Source organism: Anomalospiza imberbis, chromosome 4, assembly GCF_031753505.1.
Source record: "Anomalospiza imberbis isolate Cuckoo-Finch-1a 21T00152 chromosome 4, ASM3175350v1, whole genome shotgun sequence".
NCBI lineage: Eukaryota > Metazoa > Chordata > Aves > Passeriformes > Viduidae > Anomalospiza > Anomalospiza imberbis.
The window spans coordinates 37,976,217-38,001,374 of NC_089684.1; the positions used below are offsets into that span (position 1 = coordinate 37,976,217).

The following is a 25,158-nucleotide window of genomic DNA, read 5'->3' on the forward strand; positions in this document are numbered from 1 at the left end:
AAGTGGATCCTGAGGGGTGTGGGATACACCTGTACAATAATTATCCATCAGGTGCTCTGTGGAATGCTTAAAGAAGATCCTGAGGGCTGTGTGATCACCTGTACAGCAATTACCCATCAGAGCCCCAGCAGGAGCTGCTTGAGCACAGGTGTTTTTCATGGTGATTTTCTCAATGTTATCTCTTTGAGGTGGGGAATATATTGGCTGGTGATGCTGTTCTCTTACTCTTTCTCTCCTATTCCACAGTTGATCTGGAGATCAGGATTTCCACCCCTGCTGAAAGTGGCTAAAACACCAGGTAAAGATGAAACATGTTTTATTGTTTAAACTATGTTCAGCCGGCTATTGAGGAACTGAAAGTTAGGTTATTTAGTGAAATGGTATGGTGGGATTATACTGAGGTAGTTAGATACAGACAGAAAGGCTCATGTGAAGAGTGTGAGGTGCAGGAGAAAACAAAATGTTTTCTGTCAGATAATTTGATGGATTAATCTTAGACTAAGATTTGTTATTTATTTATTTGAGAGGTATAGCTAATGGTAATTAATTTTAAATTAAATCAAGAGGGGTAAAAAGAGTTGCATTGGGCCCAAGTGAAAAAAAGATGTGACTCTTTGCAACCTTTATTAGAATTGTTCACAAAGCCTCTAATTAATCAGATTCAATGTTTAGAGCCATAATTCAGCTGTATCAATGTTTCCAAGGAGACCATCACTGCTCAGACTGTGACTCAGGTGTTTTCAGAAGAGCTGAGAGACACCTGTCCATGTGACTTCCTTTAACTCATAGGATTACTTTTAAGGTAAAAAAGAGAAGGAAATTTGAAGGAAAGATGAAGCAAAGGTCTTAATGAATAAACAGTATTACATTAATACTCAATAGTTATCATTCATAAGATCTGACAAAAGCTGACTATATCCTAATATGTCATTTGTCTTCTTACAGTCATTTAAATGCCATGAACAAATACAGAGGAAGGGGGGAAAAATAATCTTAATTCAAACTATTTTTAGCCACCAGTGTGTGGCAAGGAGCTTTTTCCCGTGCACTGGGGTAAAGAAATGGACAGAGAGAAGGGAAGCTTGGAGCTTGAAACTCCAAAAATTCCTTTTATTTATTTATTTTTTTTTTTTTTTTTAATGTGGAAGTATTTGGGAGCAGAAATCACTCTGCTTGCAAAAAGGCCTGGAAAGGACTAGCGTAGGTGAAGAAGGAGGCACCTTTGGAGGGATTGGCACAGCCAATCTTCATGAGGTTATACTGGGATAATAATAAATATACACGTTTAAAGGATTACTCTAGATAAGGCCTTCTTCCAGCCTCTTTCTTGGAGCAGAAATACTTTATATTAAAGGAATTGTCTGAGGCAGCAAAATGAAGCACTTTGAGCCTGTTTTATGAGCTATCTCTCTCTCCCTCTGGCTGTCTCTCCATACATATCTGTGTGTAACCTATTTTAAGTGCACAGTGTTTGAGCTCTAGCACCATTTGAAAGTGTTACACTTGGCGTGTCAGGATTTCCAGCGCGCCACATTAAAGCCTGGGTCCTTTGGAAAGGGGGGATGCCACTCAGTCTGGTTTGCAGCAGGGGTTATGTATAATTTGTAAGTTTTTAATCATATTTCAGAGCTGTGAAATGATGCCCTTTGGTGCTCAGCCTGTTGTTTTCATCAGCTGCCTGGCTGTGTTTGAGCTCTGGGAAGCTGATCATTTGGGGATCATGGCTCACTCCTTCGCAGAAGGTGTTGGGAATTATGAGAATAGGAACAGAGTTGGATGGGGTTGCAAATGACTCCAGATTTCAGATGGGCTGTGAGGCTTGAGAAGGATCACAATAAGCAGGCAGCAGTGCTGGTGGGCCTGATTTCACTCAGAGAAGGGCCTCTAGTGCAAATGGTGAGGTTTTCATGCAGTGTGGTAAGAGGTGCCGATTAATCAGCTAGAGAGATTGAGAATTGTCTAAATTAGCAGCTTGAAAATAATCTAAAATAAAATAAATTGAAAACACTTGGAGAGTCTTTAGACTATTGGGCAGGGAAAGAGAGCTTGCAAACAGGTCTTATTGCTGAGTTAAAATGACTGTAGCATTCACTGATTCTAACATTTGTATTTTTTTATGTGAATGTGTTTTGCCTTCTTTTGGAGAGGATTTGCAGAGTGAAGAATTAGTGAATTTTAATAATCTGGTATTTTAATAATAGCTGTCTGAACACTTGGGGACTGTTTGCCCCTGCATGAGGAGGGAAATGATACTGCTGCAAGGAGGAAAGAAATCCTGAAGAGAAGTGTTCTCAGCTGGAGAGCCAGCCTGATACCAGCAGCCCACAGCTTCCTCCAGACTGTGCGGCTGAGGGTATCACTGCAGCCATGGCACTGACAGCTCTGTTAATTATTGTTAATTATTTGTTAAATTATTAACAAAACATAGATATCAAACAGATAAAGAGATAAAAAAAAAAAAAAGCAAACACCCCAGCTGCTTCAAAGTGGAAGTGCATAGTTTAGAGTACAGGGGTTCCTGGAATGTTTTCATTGATATTTTCTGACAGCTCTTTTCACTGCTGCTGATCTAGTATTCCTTCCTCTTTGCTGCTGTTGAAAAGATTATTCTTAGGAAATAAAGACATACTTTGGGATTTCTGCTGCCAAAAATAAATACACAGTGTCCTCATGAAGAAATAAGTGAATAGGATCCTATTGTAAATATTTTGCAAGAGGGAGATGGGGTAGGGACTGAGGCACAAGGAGCAAAACATGTTTCCAGAGCTCAGCCTAATTTAGTACCAAAAAAAGCTACCAAATACCTAATGATAGATTTCTTCCATACAATAATGTATTTATAAAGATACTCCTGATACTTACAAGTGTAATGTAAAATAAGAAAAAAATCTTTTTTTCTAATTTTTCCTGCCTTAGAAGATTGTATTTTTAAGTAAACTTTAAACTGTTTTGAGTTAATTCTTATCTGCCTCACTCTACAGTAATTCTTGTCACCACAAAGAAAGTTTTTAGTCATTTTTTAATCAAATGGCTGTTTCATAAAAAAAGCTATTTTTCCAAAATAACAGTTCAACTTCTAGTAATGTAACTGTCTAAATTTTGGAGAGAATCAGGGACTTTGATTTACATGGGCTGTATTTTATGAAAAGTAGTTTTAGAGTACCCCTGAGGCACCCACAAAAACTCATTAATTCAGATCCCTTTCTGAACAGAAAAAATGTGACATTCTGGGCTTTGGAAAAAAAAAGAGTTATGCTTAGAAGGATAGAGGAGCTGCTGAGGTTGGCAAGGAAGGATATTAGGTGGGCAAGAGGAAGGTGCTGCTTTGGAAGGTTTTCTTTAGAGCTATTTATGGAGCTTTAATTGTAGCAGAGAGTGGAAAAAAGAAAGAAGGACAAGAAGGGTGAGGATCTCAGGCAGACACTCTTTAACTGAATAGTATTTTCAACATAGCTGTAAGGATAATATCAAAATTAATTTGTTGGTGTTAATATTTTGTAAATATTTTCTGTTTCATCAAGTGCCTTGAAAAATTATTTTGTCACTTCAATGTAATGGCAAGGGTTTTACCCCTGAAGTTTCTTCATGGGCTAAAATATGCTAGCTTTGACTTACGCCTGACAGTAAGAAAGAGATAATTCTGATTTTTTTCTTTTTAAAAAAGGAAACTTTTACTAGATTTACCACAAAAAGACATTTGGTTTGCTCAGCTATTTCTGATGTGAAGTGCCAGTATGGGGCCTGTTTTTTAATACTATTTGGCAAATAGCCAAGTAGCCCCAAGGCTGGCATCCAGCTTTTGGAGATCAAGAGATCTCAGATCACTGGAGATAGATGGTATTCTCACCCCTGCAGAGGCTGTTGAGAGGGGAAGTGACAAGGTTACTCAGTGGGCTACAAATCAAACTGGAGGTGCTGGATAAGAGACCTTAAACGTCAGTCAGACTAAATTATCATGATTGTACCTCTGAACCTAAAATCTTTTCAGCAATGAACCTAAAAATAAAATATCCCTAGAAAATCCTTCCTAGCCTGACTCTGTTCTGCTTTTTTCTGCTTTGGATTTACTGGGCTTTCTTTTGTTCTTTTTCCTCTAAGGAAATACAGCACTACTGAATTACCCTCAGTAAATCCTAAATCTGCTGTGGGAGTTGGGAGAAGCAGCAGAGCCCTGGATGAGGTGCACTGATAGTGATTCCTGCAGAGTAGAAAGGACAAGGATGATACCACTTAGCAGAGAACAAAGCAGCATCAAGGTTTTGAGTGTGGCTCTTGCAAACATATTTGGGATTCTAACTATTTTTTTTGTTTGTTTTTTGGTACAGTGAATCTGTGTCAGTGTTTGATGTTTTTGGTGTGTAGGTTTCAATTCTCCTTCTGCATCAGCAAAGGCATTTATGCCAGAAATTTCAAGACGACTTATTTACTACCTGGAGTGGAGGGGGAAATCTATAAAAAAGTAAAGTAGAGAAAGAATTCTACACATCCACCAATGTTTTTCTCATTCCCCAAGGCTCTCTCTTTTCCTTTTCATGGTGCTGAGAATAATTTTTCTTTTTACTGTGTTCTTGAGTAGCTCTCACCTAATATATTTTATCTTGCTAATAAAGTAGTTTTCTGATAGTTTTAAGTGTGTTTGTGACACTACCTGGGTCTTAAAATTGGTAATAAATGACCACAGCTCATAAAACTTAATCTTAGAAAATGAGAAATTGATTCTCATCTTGTTTAAGTGCTCAGATACCATGGTGTGTAAAATAGATAATAATTATGTGTGATTCTTAGTCCTGTGCTCTTACCTGCCCAGGGACATTCTCTTTAATTTTGTAATGAGTAAAACTAGAAAGTTTCAATTATGAGAATCAGGTGAGACTTCTTTTGCAAGAACTCTACAGAGTTTTGGGATTTCAGTGGTAGCTGGAAACAGCATAGGGATGGTGGTTTTGAAACCTCTTCAGTGAGTGAAGCATAAATAGAAAATATTGTCACTTCTCACTGTGAAGGACTATATAAAAATTTTCACTTTTATTTGTAGAATTTTTCTCTTTTATTCTGGAAAGTTTTGTAAGAATAGTCAAGTATTTCCATTTCTTGCTGAAACTGGCCGAGTTTATGCCCCCCATCACCATGGACTGCTTTTGCTTTGGCAGAAGAAAATGCAGATAAATTTAATCAGTCTTCACATCCTTGTGGAAGCTGTGGATTCATTTTCTTTCCAGGGGGAGCGGAGCAGCTAAGAGCAGTTTAACCAGGTCAGATCACTTAGCCAGGATCCCGTCTTTGGGGCCAGAAGTAGCTTTTATAGGAAAACATAAAAGTCTCAATAGTGACAATTATTTAAAAGGTGACTGATATTCCCCTGTGGGTAACAGTCAAGATTCTGGGCAAGGAAAAGAGAATCAGCAGCACTGGTGAGTCTAGAAGGATTTTCAGGTTTTTGCAAGCATGCTTCTGAAATAAATTTTGAGGTGAAAGCCCATTTCTTTTCTCTGGATCTCCAGTACCATGCTGGCTTAGTGAGGCTGTTCCTTGGAATTTTATTTTATTTGTTTTGGTGGGTTTTTTTTAAGCTCCTGAGCTCATTTTTATGACAGTGTGTGTGATGGCTCCAAGATTTCACTTCCTGGCTGGTAATCACCACTTCAGAGTCCATTTTTCTTCATGAACAATTAAGATAAAATAACATTAATACGTATAAATGTAGAATATAGCACACAGAGAAAAAAGTGTCACCTTCTTCCCTACTCATTTAGGCTCACAAGTTGGCCCTACATAGTTGGAGCTCATCTTTATTATCTTGGATAGGAGTCTCATATCATATCATTTTTCATGATAAGCTAAAAATGTATTTGGGAACAGAAAGACCTGTTTGTTTTGGAATGGGAATTTGAGTCTGTCTTCACTCAGCTGCAGCTTACCCTCATGGTAAAAATACCAGAATATGGGAAACAGTGGTGTCCCTGAATATAACACCTCTGTTTGATTTTACTGGGGTCTGGTATTATTCCCTCAGTATCAAAGTGCCAGGATTCAAAATAAATACTGGTGAGTGGAGGAAAGTGAAAAAAATAATCCAGAGATTCTAAATTTGTTCAACACCCACATTGGAAAGTCACAGCAACAAGTGAAGTTAAACAATAGAGATTTCAGTATTGATTTGGAGGGCAAGAGGGGAGTTGGGTACAATTTAGGAGCTGCAGCACAGTTAAGCCCTATTTTGTTAGGAGACACAAGCAAGTCTGTTATTTTATGCTGAACCATGGGATGAGAAATTGTAAAAATGTGCATTTTTCTTGTTTAGCTAAACACTTCCAAGAGTAATGAACAAAGATGGACAAGTATTAGAGGACTTTATGTATTTTAATGTTACAAGTGGGAACTGCAGGATTAAAACAAAGACATCAAAATGCCATATTCTAATTTTTATCTGTTACAGAATCAATTCAGCTGCTTGTAACTTTAGGTTCTTATTTACTGCAGAGGTGAAAAATGCAGTCTTTGTGGGCCTTGTAATCAGTTCCAAAACCTTGGATCCAAAGCCACAAGGCATTTAAATGCCCTGGGACCTTGCTCTTTATCTTCTTAGAGGTAAAGTAAATCCACAAAGAAAGTGCAGTGATTCTTCCACGTGTTTGGCCATGCTCATTCCCTCCTCTCCACAAATGTTCCTTAATGTTTTCCCTGCTGTGGGCTTCCTTTAGCCCTGTGCTTGTACCTGATGGATGATCCATGTCCTGGAACCTCTGTTCTCTTGGGCTCCCAGCCTAACCTTGAAGCCTTCAGGTGTCACATATATTCAGTGCCTTGGAATTCTTTTTTTCCATCCATTTTAATCCTCTATCATCAATCTGTTAACAATGGCTGCATGTTTTATTTCATCTCAGGAAACATCTGGAATAGCCATACATATTTAGTGGTCTTTTGTTGAAAGGATCTTTTTTTAATTTGGTTTCATATGTCATTTTTCCTCTTTCATATACCTTGCTTAGCTACCTATTTTCACTTATATATATATTGGGTCACGAATTTGTAAAGTGGATCCTTGTCCTGCCATCAAATAACGTGTATGAGCAATTGCTTATTTATGCAGCTTTTTAAGAGTAAGTCTTCTGTAATATTTATGAGTTGTTTGACATAACTTTTCAAAACAAGTAAATAAACAAAAAAGTTATAATTTTTTAGCAATGACCAACAAATGTGACTAGGTACACACTTAACAGTGCAAATGATAAAAAATTAAAAAAAGAAAAAAAAAAGAAAAAAAGAAAAACAAAAACAAAAAAAACCCACCCTGCTAGATAAAAAGCTGACTGAAGGGTAGAAGCGCAGAGCTTATCCAAGTGCATCATAGTCATAATAATTCTAATAAAAAATTAATGTAGTGCAAATCTTTTATACAACAGCCTGTTGTATAGAGCTCTTAGATGGGGAAAAATAAAATTAAAAATCAAGAAGTAGATTTGGGGTTCATCTGTGTTCTCAAGTCTTCAAACCCTGTTCTGAAGGACTGTGCTTTGAGAACTAAGCTGAAATATAGTAACAAAATGGTGGTAAGTGGGCTGAGAGGGGGAAGGTGTTAATCTTTTCCTCCAAGTCATGCCACACATAACCAAGAGTAGTGCAAGAATCTGAAGGGCCAAAAAGGGAACAAAAATTAAATGAGCTCTGGACTAGGGCATCCTTCTGAAACAGGGAGTCCTGTTTCTGATATGGTTTGCCCTGAGGGGAGGAGAGGGCTGTGTGAGCAGCATCTGCTCTCTGCTGTCATAGGCTTGAGAGCCAGAAACACCTCTGAGCACCACAATTAGAAGGAGTCCCTGTTAGTTGAAGGCACATTATCTTAACTCTGTCTCTGTCTGTGCTGCTGGCATCATGGATGCACATCTACAGAAGTGCTGGCCTTGTGTTTAAAACTGTTTGAGAGCTCTGTTTGTGGTGTACCTGCTATTTGGTGGGTTATACAGTTGTTTTTTCTCCATGGCTCCTTTGAGGAGAGATGATTTTGTAATTTGAACCACAGGCAAATTCACTGTCACTCTTGGCTAGTGCATTTATGGACTTTGCTTTCAGCCTGGTTTTAAAACTCGCTCATCTGTCTCCCTGGCTCCTATGTTTTAGGGGAATCTAATGTCCCTATAACCATTAAGATTTGTCCACGTTCTGTTCCAATGTAACAGCCCCTCAGAGCTGTAGGAAGTTTTATTCCTGTTGCACATCTGCAGTGAGAGCCAGGCATTTGAAATCTGAGCCCCTTAAGGGCCCATGTCTCAGAGATATTGATCATCTCCTGCAACTTTTCGTCTGCTTTCAATTCCCATTGCAGCCAGCGGGAGTCGAGGCGCTCTGCACCTTGCAGGATGAGGCTCGCAGAGGTTGCTCTTGGAGGAGGCTGTCTGCCTTCAGCTGGCTGGCTAATCTCTCATCAGATGGCTCCACGTGTTGCTGAACATCCCAGATATTCCTGCTGTCAGCTGAGGGTAGAACAATATCTGCATTGTCTGGGCTTGAGCTGAAAAGTTGCTAAGTGAGAGCAAGCTGGAGTCGTGGATTTCAGCTTTCTTGACAATTTGCATGTGAGGCTTCATTTTGGAATATTGCCTGTACTGAGAAGGGGCCTATTTTCCAGGAACCTTGGTGTTCTGGTAACTTTTTCTCTTTAATAGTGTAATAGTTAAAGCAGGTGGATAATTAAAGGTGGGATTAATTTCCAGGTAGGGCTTCCATCCTGCTCAGACTAACAATGAAACAGGGAGGTGACTTGAAAACTTCAGCTCTTTGAGATGGTGGAGACAGTTCATGTGTGATAAGGTCCCAAAAGGATCTTCTAAAATAGTTGTGAACATTTAGTATGACTGGAAATGAGAACTGCATCTGAACCAATGGGAGGTGAGGAGGAGGAAAACCTCACCCGAGCACAGGTTTTTTTAAATGGAGGGCTAAAGAAAGGATTTCTAGAACCAGGGCCCCAAATTCTAACACTTTTGAGGATATGAACAGTCCCTTTTTGCTGCTTCTCATAGAATTTATGAATAAAGAGAATTATTGACATGAACACAGGAGCATTTTTACAGGAGGTGACAGTGGATAACTTCATGGATCCTTTTTCCTTACATTCTGTGAATAAAAAATTTCCTGAAAGGAGACTATACTAAAGTATAAGCCAAGTTCTACTTTCTGCAGAATTCCAACACTTAAATAGTGAAGAAAAAAGAGATAATTTAAGGCACAGAAAGAGCTTATTTTTAGGAATCTGAAACACCTGTCAAACGGAAATTGCAGAGAACCTCAAAAAAACAAACCCAAAATACCTTAAAGTAGCCAACAAAAGTCGAAGGAATTATTAAAATATTGAGCTTAGCACTTACTGAGTAAAACCCTTTTTCTCTCCTACTTGCCCACAGCTATTTTTTTCTCCAGGCCTCCATTCCCAAATGGGACAGGACCCTCTTAGCTGCCTTCCCAGTCAGAGCTTTGGTCTTGAGTTTTTCTGTTTTCACTGGAGTCAGCTTAGGCTGCATTAAGCCAAAGTTCACAGTGCATTGGACAGGTGAAAACTGTCAATTTAAAAGCATGATGCCTTTTCCAGAGACTGGATCTACCCTTATCCTAGGCAATTATTTTGGCAGTGCAGTTTCTCTTTTCCAAGCAGCAATGCTGCCAAAGATTTTGGACAGTCAGGGGCAAAAAAATTCTGCTAAAAATGTTAAATATAAATCAGCAGCATTTTGAAATCAATAGGTGGATGTGGAACAGTAAACACAGAAAAACAGAAATGTATGTGCTACATCTTCCCTAGATTTTGCTCTTTTGGTGCAAATATCTGCTGTGCCTTTGCAGATTCAATATTGATATTTTAAAAGGACAATAACTTCTTTGTGCAATAGTTACCAACAGCCTGATGCGCATATGGTCATTAAGTAGCTGATCAGCATTATTCTGAATTATTTAAAGAACTGTTGCATGTTTACTGAATCTTCTGATACTGAAACTTTTCTGTCAGAGCAAAAATTATTCATTTAGGAAACCTCCTGAACCCAATCTGAGTTTCCTTGATGTGGAAACCAGGGTGTGGGAAGAGTGGAAAGAGGAAATGGTTCATATCAGCCTCCCTGTTTTGAAGTTAGGGCATTGCAAGGATGTGCATCTGAAGCCAAGGATGCTCCTGGATGCCATGATATGGTTCTAGTTACAACTGACCCTGGTGTGGGGCTCATGTCCCAGCTATCAGTGCTCTTTCTTCAGGAATAATTTTCACAGTGATTTTATGACTGGTTCAGTATCCAAAACAGTTATTCTGGACTCTCTGAGGAACAAATTATTTGTGCTTTTATACAAAGAAAATATTTGAAAACCTAGGTACAGCTTGGTCTTGCTTTTCCCCAACTGGAAGAAATATTCCTGCTTTTAAAGAATTTTAACAGCTGCAAGAAAACCATGGTTGTATTTGATCTGTCAGTGAAATTAATTCTTGTTGTTAATAAAACTTGATCTCTTGGACTGGGTGTTTAAGAAATTGCTGTGCAGCAGATGTAACCATCAGTGTGGGAAGAGGAGTTGGCATTAAACTTCCATGTTTATCAGAACAGATACAGAACCCAAACATGCAGAGAAAAAGATGGGTTTATTGGTAGGACTATGGACACTTGAATGATTAGGTATGAATTTTCTGGATATTTCTGTGATCCATTTAGGCTCCTGTCTTGTTTTAGGCTGTATTTAACTGAAATCACGTGTCTCTCTGACCCTGGGAGTATTTACCTGGGTTATTCATGCCCTTAAATATATTAAGCAGAAGTCCTCAGGGAGGTGTTTCAATAACAAAATAAAATAGATTTGAAATAAACCTAATTAATTAAGAATTCTGATATTCATTACATTGTATTGATATAAATCAGATACTGGACAGAAATAGAAACAAAATGGTAGAGGTGGTGGCATTTCCTGTAAGATTTCTGGTATGGTGCTTGTCATCAGATAAGGAGGATCAGAATTTTAGCATGGAATTAACTTGTATTAGCTTATTTTCCATGTCAGTGTCCAGTTGGTCTGACTGCAAAGAGGGGATGCTGGACATGGGCACAATGAGATGTTTTTTTTGTGTCTTTTCTGAGTCACTTCCAATAAAATAAAGAGGGGAAATATGCAGAAAATGGCTACTCTTGGGCTAATAAATGTAAGAAACTGATTGTGCATGTTAATTTACTGTGGGCAACAGAACTGGAAACAGAACTTTTTTTTTTTTGGAGTTCTTAGTGATGTAAACCTCTTAGTAAAATGACATTACTTTAAAGATCATCTTTACATTCTGTAATAAATATGTGAGCATTAGAAAGCAGGAGCCTCTACAATGGTAATGACATGACAACATTCTTCCTCTGATAATACTGAAATACAGATCTTTCCTCTGTGCCTATAAGGTTTAGGCTTGCATATTCTTGGGCTATTCATGCTTATTTTTTGAAGGAACCCTGACTGTGGTTGTTCACCACACTCACATTTTTAGTTGTTTGCAGTGTGAACTGAAGACGCTTTTATTTGTTGGAAATGCTTTATTTGTCTATTTTTCAACTATTATTCTTTTAACACTCATTTACTTCAACTCCACTATTTAAAGGCAAAACAAACTAAAAAAAAAAACAACCCACCAAAAAAACCCACAAAAAAAAAAAAAAAACAAGCCACCCCACAAACTATGAAAGGCTGATCAAAAGCTCATTCACTCTGCTTGTACGCATGATCTTATCAGCCTGGTCTTTTCCTTTCCAGATGTCACAGTTTTATGTGGTGGAAATGATACATCTCATTACCCAGATGGTCTAAGAAGGCAACAGCTTCTGGGAGGTAAATGCTATTTAATTCTCTACATCCAGGGTCTATAAAAAGAGAAACTGGTCAGTAAAGTGTCTGAATATTGCAATATACATTTGGGAACTAAAGCCTTGAACCTACTGACTGTGCACTTGACCAGATGTGGCCTCATCTTTACAGGCAGCAACCAGACCACCAATAAAATTATTCAAAATAAGACTTGAGAGTGGCAATCACAAGACTGCTATTCTCATCACAATGAGTTCAACTGTGCACAAACAATGAGGGTTTAGTTCTTATTCACCCTGAAATATAAGGGGTTTGAGGGTGAGGGGGGGGATTGCTGTCTTTTTTTAGGATTTGTTTGGGGTTTTTTTGTTGTTTGGGAGGGTGTTGGGATTTTTTGGTGGGTTTTTATGTTAGTTTGTTTTGTTCATGTGTTTGTTTGTTTGTTTTTCCCAGAGAAGTATCTGTCAGTGAACAGATATTTTTGGGAAGATGAGATGTAAATCAGTACAGCTTAAGAGAACTGATAATTGGGCACAAAGGGCTTAATTAATTTTGTTCTTGGATGATGGTGTATAGCACAGGAATCTCACTGAAATTAAAATCACATATTTGAGGGCAGAGCTGACCCATATAAAGTAAGTGCGGCCTCCCTCCTAAATGCCAGAAGCTATTGGACAGCTTTCAGAATGTCTCCTTGGAAATTACTTTAGGTCAGCAAATAACCAGACAGAGAAGTATTTCAAATTACCTTGTTTTTGTAAATGCTATGTTAGTTTTTCTGGAAACAGACCTGCATGCAGCAAAGTTTGCTATCCAGCTGAATTAAGTTAAAAATAGACTAAACTAAGGTAAGCAGGTGCCATCCCAGTGGTGTTCTTGAAATAACACCAAAGTACTCTATTTCTGGGTTTGACTGCCCCCAGTACAGGTCCCCAGATCTTTTTGATATAAATTTCTGCCAGAGTTTGCTGCCTCAAAGGCTTGCAGGTGATGGAAAAATGCTTGTCTGCCCAGGGGAGTCCCCAGTCCCAGAAGATCCCCCAGGGTTGGGGATCTGGGGAGAAGACCCTGTACAACTGACTTTTTTTTTTTTCCAGTTCTCATTTGGTAAAAAGACAAAAAAGGTGAAGTGTCAAAGAAAAGAGACAAAAAGAAAAACAGAAAAGAAAACAAAAATATTTTGGGGTTTGGAGTGGGGGGTTTGAATATCGAAAATCATTAAAGTTGACATTGAGGCCTTACTGCTACTCAATTCTAATGCTTCTTCTGTCTTTGATTTTTCTAGTAATCTGCTTTCCATCTGACCTTTCAAACATCTAGCCTCTGAAATGTTTTCCTGCTCGCCATCTCTATTCTTTTAAGTGTAAAAGTGTGAGAAAAATTGTCAAAAACTGAACAACAGCAACATGAAGCTGAAATTTTATTTGGGTTGTTAATCAGAACAAGAGCCTTTAACGCTGTTAATAGAAACACTGGCAAAGTGTGACTTGCAGATACCCACATTTGAAGGACATAGTTAATGTTACAGCACAACTGAACAAAAATTCTTTAAAAGTTGTAGAAGAGGCTGTTGTTGATGCTAATTTAGGTTGATAGCCATGGCCTGAAATTAATAAGAGTCTAGCAAGGCAAGGCTTCTAAATTACTGAGGAGACAGAAGATGAATGGAGAGAAGAAAGTTCTTTTAAAATCAGCTGATTTACTTTAAAGCCAACCTGAGTACAGATGGTAGGAGCTGAAAGCAGGAAGGGGAGAGTTTGCTAAAGTGTTCTGAACAAGTGCAGGTGAGTTTTGGTTGGGTTGGGTCACAACTGGTAGTAAAAGAAGTTGAGTGTCTGTTGAAAGGTCAGGCCATTAGCAGACAGCCCAAACTGGGTTTGGTGGCTGTCCTGTGCAGAGGCAGAAGTTGGAGTCAGTGATCCTTATATCCTTCCAACTCAGGATATTCTCTGTTTTGTTTGGGTAAAATGTCCATGAGTGGTGAAGGAGCTGGGAATACTTGGAGAGTGCTGGAAGGTCTGAAATTTCAGGTCATTGTGACCCACTTCACTGAGCTCTGAATTATCTTCTAAAAGCAAGTGAGATGGAGGGCCATCTATTGAGCTGGAACTTGTGCAGCAGCTGTGGGCAAAGAGAAAAAGGTACTTGTCAGAAAAATATAAAGCTACTCAGAGAATGTCTGAAACTCAGCTAAATTCATGTCAGAAAGTTTTGTAGCTTCAGATTCAGCCTCACAGTGCCTGTCACTGAGTGCATTTCGTTTCTCCAGGTTTCTAGTGGTGCAGTGGTGTTCCCATTGTTGGCTAGGAAGATCTCTGAAACAAATCTCTCTTGCCTTCCCTCTGACTGTTATCACTGTTCTCTGGTGAAGGTCGTATTCTAACCAAAGTGTTATCTTTGCCCTTGTAATTCAGTGACAGAACTGCAGTCTTCAAGAAAAGACTCTTAGTTTCCCAAGTTTCACTCTGGGAAACTAGAACATCCACCTCAAGACCATTGTTTAGCTTATAGATGGAGATATTTATGCATTATTTTATGGGAGGGTTTTTTTGTCTTATTTATTTAAGTAAATATTTAATAATATTTAAGTATATTAAAGTATTTAAGTGTAGTTCATAATTATTCAGTATTATTTAGCCACTAAAAGTAAAGCACAATGCTTTTATTGACACTTTTTGTAATTGCATAAGCTTTGGAATGGGGTAGACATAATATAGGCTAAGAATTCTAAAATGAAGATTTTTATATATTACTCCTACTTTTGACTGAATCTCACTGTTTTGATGTTAGGAGCTGGAGATCTCATTGGAACTGATAAGCATGAGAGGTCAGTTAGCAAAATGTCAGAAGCACTTTATCTTGCTATTACTTAGGCAGCCTCTCTCTAGCCTGCAAATGCCCAGAGCACCAGGTCACATGAACACTGGATTCTGAAGTTTTCCCTGGGGTCTGAGTACATACAGGGAGTATTTCTAGTGGAGGAGTGTGTGTGTACAAGAAAGAGTCAGAAAGTGAGTACAAAAAGAGAACTGCAGGGCAGTGCATAGAGGAGCCCACCCTGCAGCTGAAACCAAGCCAAATGAATTCTAAGAATTGATTCTTCCTTCAGAGGAGAACCAATACAGGAAAATGCAAAGCTCTAAGGTGTACTTCATGCTGACCATCTCGTTTCAAATCTGGTACTCACAGAAGTCAGCTGGTTCCTTTCCTACATTTGATAACTTTAAATGTAAGTCAATGTTGAATGAAATAAACACAGTTCTTTTATAAACTGTGTGGTCTAGCTAAATCAGAAAATAAAGGCTTGATGAAGAAATTACTTGGTGAGGGTCTGTACAGGAAGCTGTGTTAATTATGATGCAGGAAATTAGACTAGATAATCAAAAGTGTACTTCTGGTCTCAAAATGTACAAATCTCTTCAAAGAACATTTTTTGGCCGTATTTGAGGTAACTGGTGGCTCCTTTAAACTCACTCAGACTGAAAGTAGGTCTTAGTTGTGTTTAATCAAATAGGAATCACTCTTTATATATATGACATAAACAAAATTTTGAGTTCAAGAGCAAATAAACATATATCCATTTATTTTTGAAGACAGGGTTCTTTAAATTTTTCAAGGGAATATTTACAATCATTTTTCTAACCTCAGTGGAATATAGTGCTATAAGAACATATATCATTTGTAGAATATAAAACTTCTCTCTTTTTTTTTTTTTTTTTTCCTTTTGTGTGCATGTACAGTAATATGGATCAAACAGGGTTTAAGGATAAAAGTGACTATATATTTTTAAAAAAGATTATGGCATTTCCAGATAAATGCAGAAGTGAATAACTATACCCACTTATGTAATTTTTGCTCAGCATCACCAGGCCACTTGTCCAAGATCATAGTCATCATAAACAAGATCATAAGACTTCAGATATGATTTGACTCATTCATTTTCCTTCTGGGACTGTAGCCAGTTAGCCTTAAATAAAGCTACTCAGGAACTGGCCTGCTTTATGTATACACATGAATCAAATGGAAGCTGAAGTGCTATGTTTGTGATCATTAAATGGTAATGTATTGCTGGTGACCAAAAGAAGGAAAAAAAAAAAATCAGGAGACAGTAAAGTTGGTGCATTTCTCAAATATTTTATATTAAGTATTAAACAAGATACTTGGGATATGAAGCATGTTTGATCTTAGTTGTTTTATTGCTGCAGATACTAACTGAAGGAAAATAATTTTCCTCCTTTAAAAAGCAATGTCTCTTTTTTAGTTTTTTTTTAATATATACTTTTGCATTTGATTTAAAGATATGCACATTGGCTTTGCTTAAGGCTTTGAACAGAAGAATAAACAATGAAATATGTTATTGAGTCTTTGTGACTTGTCCTAAAAAAATATAAATTTGTAGATTTCTGCAAACTTTGCCAAGAGCTGAGCCATCTGAGAAATGCTGCTACTTTAGAATTGAGGAGCTCACAGGCCACCTTAATATTTTTTTGGGTGAATATAAACTACCTATAAAAAAAGAATGGTTGACATAAAAAATATTAAATCCACATTCCTTTTATCTAGCTCTTTACATTTGGGATTAGAGCTCAAAGAGCTGTGGAAATGCTTTCTAATGAGATTTTGAAATTCTTGTAGCAGGGAAATCCTTGTAGCTCTACAGGGAGCTCTTCTCTGGGAATTTGGTAGGGTATAACTCTTTCTTGATTTCCAATAATCCTTTAGAAACATTATGGATCCCAATATCAGTTCAAGAAATAGTATTCTCAAATCTGACAGTAAAATTGAACAGTCATTTTATCTGACTGTGGTAGCATGTGGTTCCAAAGTAAAAATTTTTTTGCAACTATCAGAATTCCTTATGGTGTTATTAGGAATTCCACCAGACTGAACTGTGTTATCAGCTTTAAGTTTTATGCCCAGAGATTTAATATGCTGGTAAGAAATTAAACAGTATTGTCACCACTGAAGTTAGTACTGAAAGTTGTGTGTCAAATCCAATATCTGTAATGGCTTGTAAAAGATTTGAAAACATATTCACCTGAAATACCAGCAGTTCAAAGAATTTTCAATTTGTGCGCAATTATTTGTTAAGTTTAACACACATGGGCATTAGGTCTTCTGCAGTACTTTCAGAAGTGCTGTGATTTCTTAAAGTTGGGTGCCTCTGACATAAATTCAAGGAGGGGAGGAGGAAAAGGAGGAGTTGCCTCAGGTTCTTGAGCAGAGTCCCCTCCAGCCCCAGGCTTCAGGAAACTTTTACTCTTAGAAATTCATTTAGGAAATACATTATAAAGGTCATTGCAGAGGAGAATTAGTAATCATCTTCATACAGTGTAAGCTTATGGAAATTTGTATTTGTAACTTTGAAATGGCCACACTATGTAAATCCTTCCTGTTTGAGTAAGTGGGTATCTTTACAGGGGAAAGGAAGAGTTGTACATTGGTCATTAGTAGTGTGGATTTTTCAGATTGATAAATAATGGCTATGTGAGCTATTTTGTTTACTGCTTGTACAGAAGTTGCCTCAAATGCAATGTTATAACCTAACAGATTTCACAACTCTCTCCCAGTTTTCATCCGTTCCCTTTCTCTTACTGGCTAATGACACGGTTTATGGTATAACAAAAGGATTAGGTAGAGAAGAAAACCACTCCTCTGTGGCTATCTACATTAATGGTTCTGTTGATTTTGTCAGACCCTGTGGAAGCCCACACTCTCCTTCCACAGCCCCTTTTTGGGTGATGATAGTTTCACAAGTCCTTAGACCTGATGATGGTCTGTCCCAGAGCTGGCTTTCTAAGTATCACCTGCATTTAGGAAAAGGGAAACAGTGCTACAGGATTTCCTGCACGGATTTGCTCTTGTCACATACTGTTTGCCGTAGGCACATAGGTACTATCAACTTCTCTTTGGCTTGCCTTTAGAAATCTTCTAAGCAGTGTAATCAAGGGCAATTACTGCATCATTTGCTTGTGTTTATAACATATTAGAGCTTTCTGGGCTTAAGCACTGCAATCCATCCTGATTGCTACCAAGTAATCCTTTGCAGACTTATAAATCAAAACTGTGGCTGATTTTCAGCAGTACGACTGCCATGTTTTGAAACTTTGCTAATTAAAACTTTATGAGTATGCAATTAAAGAGCAGAGAGCATTTTCCCGGCCTTACAACTGAAAGTAAGCCATAGTAGTCTCAGCAAAAATGAACTTCCTTTCTGTTTACTTAAAACCCTGACATTTGGTAGTTTCAGGCTTTCCAAATCATTTATCACGTTTGTCTTTGAAGCTTTCTCTTCTGGTTGACTTAGCAACCTGAACTTAACAAGACAGACTGCTTAGCTAGACCTTCTGACTGTGCTACAAATTCAGGTGCAGCCTTGGTCAGTGATTTTGTGTGCTTAGTGAAAATCAGGGTTTCAAATAGAAAACTTGGTGTTCTGAAGTATAAAGTACTGCTTCAAAAAGATTTCTATGATCAAAACACAATTACTCAGATTTGTGATGGCAAGGTTTCTAGAAGTCTGTAATGAAACTCAGGATAAGAACAATTACAGTGAATGGAATTAATATGGTTTGTTAACTCTTAGAATATGTATCCTTGTCGGGTTTTTTTAAACAATAAGAAAAGAAAAAAAGTAAGGGCTCCTATAGAAGCTATTAGGCTAAGCTTGTATTTTGGGTCACTTGATAAACCCTACAAATAATGCCTGCTCTCAATTAACTTTCAAATCAGGTCATTTGTAAAATGCCAACAGTTACTAATTTTAGTGATTACAAATAATTACTTTCACTTTGATTTCACAGAAAACTCCAAGGTAAAAAGTAAAAATTAACTCATTTTGAAGTGCTCCATTCAATGTCAGTAAAGATATCAACATAATGCATAGAAATAGCAAGCAGCATAGTTCCCCTTTTACTGCAATTTTCATTTTCAAGCACTCATATTTCTGAAAATAGGATCTGGAATGAGAAGAAAACAAAAGGACATATTGAAGAGGTGTGGTTCTCTGGAATGTGCAGGAGTTATAAAAATCTTGTATGTGATGTGATCGGTGTTTGATTCCTACCGTAATGCAAATCCCTGTGTGTACTGGAATACCTATTCCTCTAAAGAAATCCAAACTGAGTAAAATGAACTAATTTTTAATGACTCTTCCAGATGAATACTTTGGTGGTGTCATGCAGGAAATACATATATGGAAAAATATGAATTTGATCACAAAAAAAAGTGGAAATCAATTCAGAGCAGAAGGCATGCTTTGACATTTATTAACATGCAAATTAAAGATTTCATTGCACAGAAGGGATATTGCCAGAATGCCAAGTGGCAATTTCCCAATATATGTTATGGGATATCTGTAATAATTATCTACTCGTTCAGTGGGAACCAACCAGTCTGCAATCACACAGATTTGTAACTCTTTGGGAAATGTGTGTGCATTACTAAAAAGTGCATCACTCTAGCTATGCCATTTGGATAGGTATTGAAAGACAGGCTTAATTTCCTGTGTTCTCTTATTTGATTTTGCATATTTAATACCAATGTAATTTTTTCATTGCCGTTTCAAAGGTTTTTAAAAGGTTACAAAATGAGGAAGGATGAGGGGGTAAAACAAGCAGTATGATCACCCAACATAAGTCACTGGCAGGTTTTAAAGTTTAGGAGACTGTGTCACCTTGAAACCCACAGGAGTAAAATGCTAACTGATGGGTGTTTTTTTAAAAGTGTACCTGCCACTAGAGGGGAATGGAAGCACATGTTTTGCCCTAGAAAAGTGATGTCCTGATTACAGCCTTGGGTCTTGGAAGTGCCTGTTCTCTCACAGTTCTGTCTGTTCCTTCTCTTTCCAGCCCATTTAGTCTCCCTAACTTTGGTCTCCACTTCTGTCCCAAAGTCTATGGCTCTTTTGTCCCATTGCTCTCTTGCTCCTTCCTACAAATTGTCCTCTTGCATCATCTGTGATACCCTGACTTTTGTGTCATTTTTTTCCCTTCCATTTCTGCCCTTCTGTCCTCAAAGCCTGGTTCTGCACTCTTCCCTGCCTTGTGCTCCCAAAGTCATTCTGTTCAGCATGGCTCCTTCCCTTTTTTTTCCCTTTTTTTTCCCTTTTTTTTCCCTTTTTTTTCCCTTTTTTTTCCCTTTTTTTTTCCCTTTTTTTTCCCCTTTTTTTTCCCTTTTTTTTCCTTTTTTTCCCTTTTTTTCCCTTTTTTTTCCCTTTTTTTTCCCTTTTTTTTCCCTTTTTTTCCCTTTTTTTTCCCTTTTTTTTCCCTTTTTTTTCCCTTTTTTTTCCCTTTTTTTTCCCTTTTTTTTCCCCTTTTTTTTCCCTTTTTTTTCCCTTTTTTTTCCCTTTTTTTTCCCCTTTTTTCCCCTTTTTTTTCCCCCTTTTTTTTCCCCTTTTTTTTCTCTTTTTTTTCCTTTTTTCTTCCCCTTTTTTCCCCTTTTTTCCCCTTTTTTCCCCTTTTTTCCCCTTTTTTCCCCTTTTTTCCCCTTTTTTTCCCCTTTTTTCCCCTTTTTTCCCCTTTTTTCCCCTTTTTTCCCCCTTTTTTCCCCTTTTTTCCCCCTTTTTTCCCCTTTTTTCCCCTTTTTTTCCCCTTTTTCCCCCCTTTTTCCCCCTTTTTTCCCCCTTTTTCCCCCTTTTTTCCCCCTTTTTTCCCCCTTTTTTCCCCCTTTTTTCCCCTTTTTCCCCCTTTTTCCCCCTTTTTCCCCCTTTTTCCCCCTTTTTCCCCCTTTTTCCCCCTTTTTCCCCCTTTTTCCCCCTTTTTCCCCCTTTTTCCCCTTTTTCCCCCTTTTTCCCCCCTTTTTCCCCCTTTTCCCCCTTTTCCCCCCCTTTTCCCCCCTTTTTCCCCCTTTTCCCCCCTTTTCCCCCCTTTTCCCCCCTTTTCCCCCCTTTTCCCCCTTTTCCCCCCTTTTTCCCCCTTTTTCCCCCTTTTTCCCCCTTTTTCCCCCCTTTTTCCCCCTTTTTCCCCCCTTTTTCCCCCTTTTTTCCCCCTTTTCCCCCCTTTTTCTTTTCCCCCTTTTTCCCCCTTTTTCCCCCTTTTTCCCCCTTTTTCCCCCTTTTTCCCCCTTTTTCCCCCTTTTTCCCCCTTTTTCCCCCTTTTTCCCCCTTTTTCCCCCCTTTTTCCCCCTTTTTCCCTTTTTTTTCCCTTTTTTTTCCCTTTTTTTTCCCTTTTTTTTCCCTTTTTTTTCCCTTTTTTTTCCCTTTTTTTTCCCTTTTTTTTCCCTTTTTTTTCCCTTTTTTTTCCCTTTTTTTTCCCCTTTTTTTTCCCCTTTTTTTTCCCCTTTTTTTTCCCCTTTTTTTTCCCCTTTTTTTTCCCCTTTTTTTTCCCCTTTTTTTTCCCTTTTTTTCTTTAATTAATGAACCGTCTCTGATATTTCACCATGAGGCAGGTAGATATCCAAAACTTTCAGCCCAGTGACTCGTGTTTGCTAAACTGATAAGCAAAAGCTGACTTCCTGTAGTTGTGTGAATAAGAGCTAGAATTTTCACAAGCTAATAAATGCTGTTTGTGGGAAAGAAGTTGCTGGTTAATTAATGAAGACAAGTCAGTTAAGGTTGAAAAGGTATTTGTTAAAGTTTCCTTTGAGTTATGAAGTTCAGCATTTGTTAAGACAGAAATTATGTTAAAGAGAGTGACAGGATCAGCAGTTATTAATCAACTAAAGCAGGAATGGTGCCACTATTTACAAATATTTAAATGAGTTTTCAGGACACACCTGTCAGGCTGAGATTGCCATCTGGTCACATGTCACAAATTTAGAGACAGAAACAAGCCTTGTGTTTTGTGTGTTTGTTTGATGATTCACAAGTGAATGGTGCTGAGCTGTGTGCTACCCTGAGCATATGCCAGAAAACCCAGGGAAATCAATATTACAATCCAGACATTCATCTCCTCTGTAGAATTTCTCACAGTGATGCAGTGAGGGATGAGGAATGAAAGGCTTTTACTATAATGACTGTCTGTAAAAATCATTAGTTACCTCTATCAAGTATAAATAGACCTGTATTTTTCATAAATTTTCTTGACCAAAGTGATTGACCTAAAACCACTTGATCCCAATTAAGAGTGACGAGAAGGAAGTGAGTAATATTTTTCTATGGCTGACATGGTCTACTGTGCTTTATCCTGAAAAAAACACAATACTCCAAATAAACCTTAGACATTCTCACACCATGGTTATAAAATAGCTGGTTAAGAGTGATTAATCCCACTGATACCCTGAAATTATAAAAGACATATTTTATAGCTGCTGAGACCTTACTGAAGTCATTTCTCCAAAGAATAATATGATGGACTGTATAGATACATTGCAGTTAAGAAGAAAGGATTTTGCCAAACTCTTAAGTGAAATTAAAGAGAAGAGAATACAAATGCTTTTGTGCATTTAAAATGCTGCAAAGTATTTCTCAGAGATTAAAATGAAAAAAAAAACCATTCTAAATGTCTAAGCTGTGTAAATATCTTGAAAAATAAAAATGTGACAAGGACTAAGTTAATCAGAGACATCTTTAAAAGTGGTCTCAAAAGGATGACAGACATTTATTTTTATATTATTGTTTTCCCTTCAACAAGTTAAAATATAAAGAAGGACAAATTCTTCCTACTAATGGTTAGGTTATATCTAACATTAATTAGACACTGTCATCTGTTCTGTCCAAAATCTGCATTTGCAGGGCTGACATGAGCAGGATTTTGTAACTTAACACTAATGAGAAGGGCATCAGGTGTGAAATGAGGTTTCAAATGTTTTATATATGCCTTAATAGATGGGCCATCATTACAGCAAATTACGTCCAACACTTCCATGTACTTTTGTCTGCAAAAATTCAATTTTACCTGCCCTCAGAACCGTGTAATGCTTTTAGGTGCCAAAGCTTTCTAGGAAAGTCCCAGTAGTACCTCTGTTTCTGTTCCTAGACATGCTCTCAGCCACCTAAGTTGAATGCAGCTGCCTCTAATTCCTGCCTAAGTCTCAGTGTACAGTTTTGGTACTTCACACAGCTCACCTTCAGGAGTTCATCTGGCAGGCACGCACAGAGCATGACTGAATTGCACACAAACTTTGTATTTTGGGATTTTGGAACAGTTGCATGGAAGGAGGAGACCCCTGTTACAGCTCCCAGCTGAAATCTGATCTCTGCCCTTCTAGGAGGGTGCCATAATCATTACAGTATGTGTGTTCTAAGATTGCACTCAATTAGAATCCTCCACCTAAAAAAATGAATGTGCAGTGAACAGCAGTGTGAATTTACAGTATCCTTGCTACTCCGAGCCAGCTTCCCACACGGGAATTAATTTACACATTTTATTTTCAGTAAGGTGCCTTTTACAGAGGCCCTTGCATTGCACACTCCTGTTACACAGAGCCTCTGCTGGCATCTGATCTTGAGCTGTAATTTACTGACCAACGTATTAAACTCTGCCTCCCCTTACATCACCCCTGGAGAGAGAGGAAAGCCGGCTAGCATTGATGAATTTGTGATTCCTCTGTCCTTCAGGTCATGAAAAAGTTATAAACCTACAGAAACACGGGTGTGGAAGTTGGTAATTAAGAAGAAGAGAGGTAGTAGTTTGTAAAGCTGCCTTTTGGTTTGCGGTGGTCACCTGTGGTTTAAGCAGACCATTTTGAGTTTGCACAGAAAAATACTGAGAGTTTGCTGAGAGACATTTTCGAAAGGCAGAACTGTACAGTGGGAATGAAGTGTATGAGCTCCTACCCTCTTTCATTGCAAAGTCAAGTAGGATAATCTGAGCACATTCAAAATGCAATATTTGAATCTTGTGGAATGGTTTTATTTTCCCTGAGTGAAACTGGAAAAACCAACATTTTACCATGATATAGCAAATATGGCAATTTCAATAAGAAATAGGAAATTTTATATATATATATATAATATTATAACTAATATATATTTCAATAGGAAAAAATATATTTCATCTGATCATGTGAAAAATCTAAGGCTTGGTTATTTTGCAAGTCATTCATTTATGAATGTTGTTATGAAAGCCATCTGTTAAGCATTCAGCCTTCTAATATCTTTTAACTTAAAAGACTTATATGCTACTGTGAGAAATTAAAATGTTTTAATTATGCCTAACCATTGGGCCTTCAGTGAAACTGCTAAGAATTTTAGCATATTTTAAACACATAGGTACCAGTATACACTCTCACTCAAGTGCAATCAATAATCTTAATGAATATCTTGATATTATAGAAGATATAGAATATAATTGTATCATGGTGTGCAGTTTTGGGACCATTACCATGTAGTAGTTTTTAATTTTGCTTTGGTACTTTGCTCACCTGTTATTCAGCCAGTCACAGTTTTACAGCCTCTTGCCTTCCCTCCCTTCCTTTTCTCACATTCATATTTTTCTTATCAATGCATCTGAAGAAGAATGACTGCGTAGTGTCCTGCCTGCCTCAGTGGGAGCCCAACATAATTCAAGGAATTAGCAATTAAGGCTGCCCCACTTGATGCACCTTCCTCTTTTATTCAGGCCTGAGCACATTAGGCCCACTATGATAAAGCAGAAATCCCTGCTGGTGTTCAACAAGGTGAAGTGGTCTAATGTCTGTTTAAATCTCATGTTTTATGGTAGAGAGGATATGTGCTCCTTTTCTCATCTGTTTTTCAAGTGCTTGCCCTTGGAGGGGAGGGGGGCACAGTGCAGAAGTCAGAAATCTCTTAGAACCAGTATTGCAGTCATAGTGAGGCTGCACCTCAAGTGCTGTGTTCTGTTTTGGGCCCCTGGCTTCGAAAAGGACACTGAGGTGCTGGAGCCTGTCCCAACAAGAGCAGTGAAGGTCGTGAAGGATCTAGAAAACATGTCTGATGAGCGGTTGAGGGAGCTGTGGGTGTTAACCTGGGGAGATGGTGTGGCTTTCTACCTCAAAGGTAGGTGCAGCCAGGTGAGGCTAGGTTTTGTTTGCCATGTCTGAAGTGAAAGGACAAGTGCTCAGAAGGAATCAGAAAGGATCCTGTGGGATTTGGCAGAAGGTACAGAGACCAATGAGTGTTTGTTTGTAAGGGGACCCTCCTGAGGAGTTGCCCTAATGTGCTTAAATTGGACTGAAGGATTTGGACATTTCCCAGTCTGGGTTACAGAGGAGGTGAAAGGAGCCCTTTATTTGTGTTATCTCATAGTCCATGGCAAATACATGGTTAAATAGGAACTCTGGCCTTCTGTTCCCATTCAACTATTTCAGTGCCCTTGTCATCCTTTCTTCTATTCTCAGAGTCAATGTGGGATGTGATGATTTAGGAAATGGCAGCAAATACTGTGGTTAAAATGCTTCTAGACTTCAGTATAGGCTCTGCAACAGATCATAAATGTCATG

General features: G+C 38.0%; 1 long non-coding RNA gene across 2 annotated transcripts in view; it reads left to right on the plus strand.

The window, feature by feature from the left end:
- The first annotated feature begins 238 nt into the window (after positions 1–238).
- The window catches only part of LOC137473409 (uncharacterized), a 35,651-nt gene continuing 10,731 nt past the window's right edge, over positions 239–25,158 (plus strand). The window contains exons 1-3 of one of the 2 annotated variants that reach the window (XR_010998776.1): positions 239–298; positions 11,767–11,841; positions 13,103–13,601. This is a non-coding gene — a long non-coding RNA (uncharacterized lncRNA). The remainder of the gene's footprint in view (positions 299–11,766; positions 11,842–13,102; positions 13,602–25,158) is intronic. The other variant, XR_010998777.1, reaches the window with a different exon arrangement.